We start from the raw sequence: 7,245 nt of genomic DNA, 5'->3' as shown, positions 1-7,245 counted from the left end.
AGCAGAGAAGAAGCGGGAAGTTATTCAAATGTTTTTCGGTTTCAATACCCTCGATTGGGACTACCTTTAGAAGTATCTCTAGATTCAATGAGTATGGTTTTAATCACAATGGAGAATGTTGGGTCTTACCCAACTGCGGCAAGAAAGTTCAGCTTGCCAAGAGATGCAAAACCCCACCCAATCGAGGAACCAAAATAGTAAAGAGTCGAGCGTGCTATGAGTGTAAGGAAGTTGGACACATCAAGAGGGATTGTCCAAAGCTAGAGGGCCAGGGAATTATTTAGACCACCCATTTAATAAACTTATAGAATCCTATAGGGTAGAAATGGCTAACGGCCAAGTCGGTAGTACCAAGGAAATACTTAGGAAGTGTACCATAATGTTAGATAATCATACTTCTCTCATCAACATTATGCCAATGATCATTGGAAGTTTCGACGTCATCATCGGTATGGACTGGTTATCGTCAAACCACGTCGAGGTGCTATGCTTTGAGAAAGCCTTATGTCTACCCTTACTAAATGGAGAACCCTTAACCGTCTATGATGATAAACCTGGTAGAAATATTAGGATCATATCGGGCATGAAGGCCATAAAATACTTGCAGAAAAAGTATTTTTCCTTCTTAGCTCATATTATCAATAGGAAAGGCAATAAGAAGAAAAAGATCGAGGAAGTGCCTCAGGTGTGCAATTTCCTTGATGTATTCCCTGAATATCTACCAGGTCTACCGCCAGCTTGACAAGTAAATTTTTAGATCGATCTAGTTCCAGGAGCTGCCCCACTAGCAAACTCTCGTTATAGATTAGCACCATCGAAGATGCAAGAACTCTCCAGCCAACTACAAGAACTTCTTGGAAAGGGTTTTATTAGACCAAGCTTCTCACCTTGGGGAGAACCCGTTTTATTTGTCAAGAAGAGGGACGGATGTTTTTGAATGTGTATGGACTATAGAGAGCTAAATAATTTCACCGTTAAGAATATATATTCACTACCCCTAATAGACAATCTCTTTGATCAACTTCAAGGATCCAGTTACTTCTCTAAGATCGACCTGAGATCGAGATATAATGAACTTCGATTCATGGAAGAGGACATTCAAAAGACTGCCTTCAGGACATGCTATGGTGATTATCAGTTCATGGTCCTTCCATTTGGATTGACTAATACTCCAGCTGTTTTTATGGATCTCATGAATCGAGTGTGCAAACCCTACTTGGGCAAATTCATGATTGTATTCATCAACGATATTCTAGTATACTCACGAACCAAGAGAGAGCATGGCAAACATCTTCGAGTGATCCTACAACTATTAATGAAAGAAATTTGTACACAAAATTCTCTAAGTATGAATTTTGGATAAGAGATGTAAATTTTCTTGGACATGTGGTAAGCAGTAGAGGAATTCATGTCGACCCTTCTAAGATCAAAGCGGTAAAAAATTTGGAAGCACCCAAGATGCCAACAGAGGTTCGTCAATTTTTAGGATTGGATGGCTATTATCAGAGATTTATAGAAAAGTTATATCGTATAGCCAAACCCCTCACAACATTAACCCAAAAAGAAATAAAGTTCATTTCGGGAGACCAACAGGAAACAACTTTCCATAAGCTGAAGGAAATGTTGTGTAGCGTATCGATACTATTCCTTACAGAAGGTACTGATGACTTTAGAGCATATTGTAATGCTTCACATCAGGGGTTGGTATGTGTATTAATGGAAAGCGAGAAGGTCATAGCCTACGCCTCAAGATAACTTAAGGTGCATGAGAACAACTACACCACCTACGACCTAGAGCTGGGAGCTGTAGTTTTTGCCCTGAAGCTTTGGCGTCATTACCTTCACGGAACAAAGTGTGTAGTATACACAGATCACAATAGTTTGCAGCACATCTTTGATCAGAAAGGGCTCAACATGAGACAAAGAAGATGGTTAGATTTGCTAAACGACTATGATTGTGAGATTCGTTATCACCCAGGAAAGGCTAATGTCGTAGTTGATGCCTTGAGGTGTAAACAACAATTTAAACCTCGTACAGTCAAAGAACTTACGATGAATATTCAGTATAATTTAATCTCACAGATAAGAAGTGCTTTACTGGAGCCTTTAACCGAAGAAAACATTAAAGAAGAAGGTGATGTGAGTTAGAATCGATTAATGAATATGTAATCAATCAAAGAAAACATGAAGAACACATCGCGTAAATAAGATCTGATTGGCTCGTATTAGTCTGTAACAGAGTATAAGAGTTTGAGTGTGTTTACAAACTTTGAAAAGCACAAAAGTCACTCTAAACATTCTAGTTCTAATTCGAAATATGCCTTGTAAATACATATAGATTCGAAACCACTGAGATTTTGAATTCTTACAGACTCAATGCATTTCGACACCTCACTATCTTCATTTCAACCCCTACAATCTCCCCTTAGTGAGAGTAGTCGAAATTATGCCATCAACTTCAAAGTCTATAGAAGTACACTACGAACCTCCATATACCACAAAATTGTCTTTTGAATCTCAGCCTTATCTTCAACTTCATTTCTCTTGCAGTTGTTGATACGAACAAGGAGATTGGTATATTGTACATTTGTATACCTCTTTAGATCACTAACTTGAAAAAAGAATTTTGTCAACTTCCAACTCTCGTTCTTCCCACAAAATACAACCCCAAGAGGTTGATGTATTATTTCCCCATCTTCATACTTATCAATATTGATATTCCCCTTCAGTAGAGATTGAGGAACTTTTGAAGTCTTACTGACAGCTAAAGCATGCTCAATATTAGTAACTGCTAGGCTGTCATAATAGTTGTCGATGAAAACTTTGATATAAGCAAAACCAATGATGAAATCATCTTTGTTCGTTTCTATCAGCTTTGAAACATCCACATTACATAAAATCATTGTCACAGTGACCAAGTCATTTAAATTCATGAGTGGTAAATCAACAATCAAAAATTCACAAACAACATTATTTGCTCTTAAGACCGCATATCAAAAATTTTGCTGAATACCTTGAAACAAGTTTTCTCACATAATATTCACCACTTTTACAATCTTCACTGATGACCATACTTCTTCTTCATTTTTCCTCAAGACTGCATGAAAATGTATCTTTAGTCTTTTGAGCTCTTCTTTATCTTTAAAGTTTTCAATGATCTTGAACTGAGAAGATGTGAATAGCATGTGCTTTATTCGGAAGTCAAGCTGAGTGAAATTTGTGTTCTCAACATCATAACTCTTCTTAGGCACTTTGCAAAAATTGTCTTCAATCGTTTCGTAACAGCACTTCTTGCTAAGATCACCCTTGTTCAAGCCAGGTGGGCCATTTTGTCTTCCCCTCATTATGTTGTTTACCTGTCATTGTTTTTCGATTTCCAGAGCTTGTTTTCATTTCTTCTTTTCCTCTGAAAGAACCACTGAGATAACTTTCCCTTTATCACTTTGATCACCTTTCGATGTTGGAGGCATAAAAGTCGAACTTGAACCTACAACTCCTTCGTTTATTATGATTCCTTTTGTTATTGGCCCTGTTTTTGTTGTTGTTATTGAAGAAGTTATAGTAATCGAAATACGAAGTGAAGTTGGTATTTTGAGTCGAACTCACTTTTCCAACAAGAGCTCCTTTTTCAACATCTTTCAAAGAACCAATACCTCCACATCCTTTATCTCCCCTTTGTGACACTTGCCTAGCATGTGGAACATTCATTGGTAATCGAAGAACCAATTCAAGAAGGGGAGCAATCTCTCTTTGATATTAGTCTCAATGGTCGAAATCAATTGACAAAATTGACTCCTGAGAAATAGAAAATTTGTGACATCCCCATTTTCACGGCCAGAAAAGACCGATTTTGTTTATGCTTTATAAAAATCAAAGTATCTCTTTTGATAAAAAATGTTGCGGAATTTGTTCCCAGAAAAACATGATAAATACATTATCAAAGCATTTCCGAAGAAATGTATTTTTATTCATTTTAAAAAAACATTTGGGATGTCATCTTCAATACAGAAACATAAGTATAAACAGAACCTACATTCATTTACACTAGTGATCTACATCTCTTTTAAATCTCTCAGTGTAAAGTAACTTCATATCGACACCTGTGATTCAAATAAACTGAGTGGGTCAGGTTGGGAAACCTGGTGAGTACATAGGGTTTTCAACCCACAATAATATAATTATTATGTTTAAACATCAAACAATCAACCCAATTAGCCATCCCCGTTATCTTCCTTACTCTCAAGGGTCTACCCTAAGAGTCATCTATTCGTTCATTCCGAAGTCCCTTGCCTCCAGGGTTATAAGACAAGCACTAAGTCCATAGCTGCCAATGCTCGTTCGTGAAGCAGTAAATCCATAGCTGCTAAGGTCCATTCATCGGGTACTAAATCCATAGCTACCAGTGATCATCTAATAGGTACTAAGTCCATAGCTACCAACTTTTATCAGGTACTAAGTCCATAGCTACCAACGTTTATCCATCAGGTACTAAGTCCATAGCTACCAACGTTCATCTATCAGGTACTAAGTCCATAATTGCCAATATTATTTAGGCACTAAGACTATAGCTGCCAATGTTCATTCACATCATTTTTCATCCCTCATCATTCATCTACCCATGTTTCACCCAACATATTTGTAGATATAAAATACATATATATACAGTTTAAATCATATAAAACTTGTATAAAATCGTTCTTCCAACATAGATAACAACTATACAGATAATATGCACACATAGCACGTAGTTTATATAAAATACTTCATATCTATGTGTAAGATGAAAGTAACTATGCAATCACCTGGAAGGTGGTGACTCTACACTCGAACAGCGCTTCGTTACTTCTTAAAACAATTTCCCTCGACAAAACCTACTATCAATACCACTAGGGTTTAGTCTAACGTTAACTGCGACTAATTAATAGCCTAGCTATTCTTATTATTATATAAGCGTTAAATAACACTCAATATAATTCATAATAATAGCCCAAATAATTATTTTAAGGACTTAATAACATTACTATAACTATTTAAAAGCTATATTACAAATTGCATAGGTGTAGCTCACTTACAGCGTGTTTTATTAAAAACCGGGCTTTGCTCGGAGCAGCGTTTCCGAACCGAAAGACCCTTTTTCTCGGGACTCCGGGAGCCTCGGGGCTTCGTTTAGGTGCTAGGGATTTTTCCTAGGGCTTAAGCGTGGTTTGGGGAGCTAGAGAGAGAAAGAAACTAGAGAGAGAATGAGAATTGGTGTGAAAAATCCGGAAACCCTCGCCCCCTTTTATAGCTTGCGAGCCCTCTCGGAACATTGGGCGTTCAGCAGCTACGCGGGGCGTAGCTTTGGATAAGACGGACAACTTGTGTCTATCTCAATTATGCCTCCGTCTATCTCAACTTGTCAACTTGTGTCTTAATCCATTAATACATCTAACCCCCAGCTTCAGATATGACCATTCTAAGGTGTCTTATTCCATAAAGTCATCGACTTTAAGCCCTTTCATGGCTAGAAAAGTCCCAATGCAACAAGCTGAAACTTCCAACACATTCTAAGCTACTTAGTTCTTGCATGAGCCATATTAATTAATCAAGCAATCATTATTATGATTCAAAAAGTCCTATAATGCTTGAAAAGACAGCTACAATCCCCTAGAGTGCTACAAACTCACAATGGTCCGATCTTGGGGAAAAACCTTCATAAAAATTCAACCATGTAGTTCTAATGGAAAACTTATCAAGGTATAAAGTTTATACCTAAAAATGATTCACCAAGAGGAAAGGTTCCTAGATCTACAAGCTTGCTAGCACCTACTCCTTCTTCTCTCATCCCCTTCTTCAACTAGATGCACCAAAAACACTCAGTAGGCCTATAAAACTCACACAAGCAACTCCAACTCGAAATTAGGGTTTAGGGATGGAATGGTGGCTAATAAGGATGATCAAATGGGGACATAATATTGTTTAAACAGGGAGCAACCCTTAAGATTAGGGTTGGAAGTATGGGCTAGTACGCCTGGCGTACCACACTTATGCCTAGCGTATTAGCTGATCACTCGTGATTCCATGTTGAATGAGTATGATGTGCGTACTCTTAAGTATGCCCTGCGTATGACCATAATGCAACCCTTTTCCCTCGAGTGACCAATTGTGACACTGTTGATAAAGATAAAAGAATAATAAAAATACTTGATATTGGGATGTCAAAAAAACCCTCAACCCCTTTTGATGGAAGAACACCAATTGAAACATTAGAATCAATTGATGGCAAGTACTGTAGAAGAAGTGGATTTTTCGAATCAAGATGCCTTAGCATCGCATCTGGAATACGAGCAATAATAGGAAAGATTGTGAGATCATTAACAAAAAATCGTGGAGCAACCATCTGTTGGGTTTTGAGCATTCTAACACTTCCTAAGTGTACATGCAACCTTAATAAACCTTGGATCTATGTTTGTCTAAGGTACATGCAAAATATTAATTTCCAAGGTTTATAACCTATCTAGCATGGCATGGGGTACTTTTAAACATAAAAGGACTACATGAATTACATACCTTTTGTTGATTGTTGATTCCTTGGAGTTTGAGAGCCAAGCACCAATAATGTGAATGCCTCAAATGGAAATCACAAATCACCACAAACTTGGAAAATATATGAGAGAGTATATTAACACTTAGAAATCGGTCACCACTATTACACACACACTAGGGTAGTATTTCATGCAACATGAGCTTGTTTATATAGTGTGCATGGTTAGGGTGAAACCCTAATAACCCATGTCTTTTCCTTTCCAAGGATCCAATGGGTTAAAAGCTCCATGGATCATCCATGGACTTCCATATACGCTTAGCCCATTAACAAATGAGTATTAGCCCACACCATATAAATATAATAGCCCATGATTTAATTAGTCTTCCTTTTAATCACTAAATTAATTCATAATTAATTCAAGATTAAAACTAATTAAATAACATGACTTTATATTAATATATTATAACTTATAATATATTAATAAATCTTAAGTATACAATTCTCATAAAATAATCCATAAACAGTTTGGGTGAAGTGCAACCCAAATGGACCATGTCGGGTCGGGTCAAGTATATACCAAATAAGTTATGGACTTAGACACCTTATCCAACAGTCTCCCACTTGGATAAGTCTAATAACTGTATTTGCGTATGTTACTTCAGGAACCAACCTGCAATCGTAGCTCTCGAAAACTCTGTTGAACTATGAAGCGCCATTTT

The sequence above is a fragment of the Lactuca virosa genome, chromosome 1 (assembly GCF_052849685.1).
Source record: "Lactuca virosa cultivar CGN04683 chromosome 1, Lactuca_virosa_CGN04683_v6, whole genome shotgun sequence".
In the NCBI taxonomy this organism is placed as follows: Eukaryota; Viridiplantae; Streptophyta; class Magnoliopsida; order Asterales; family Asteraceae; genus Lactuca; species Lactuca virosa.
This window is presented reverse-complemented; position numbering follows the sequence as displayed.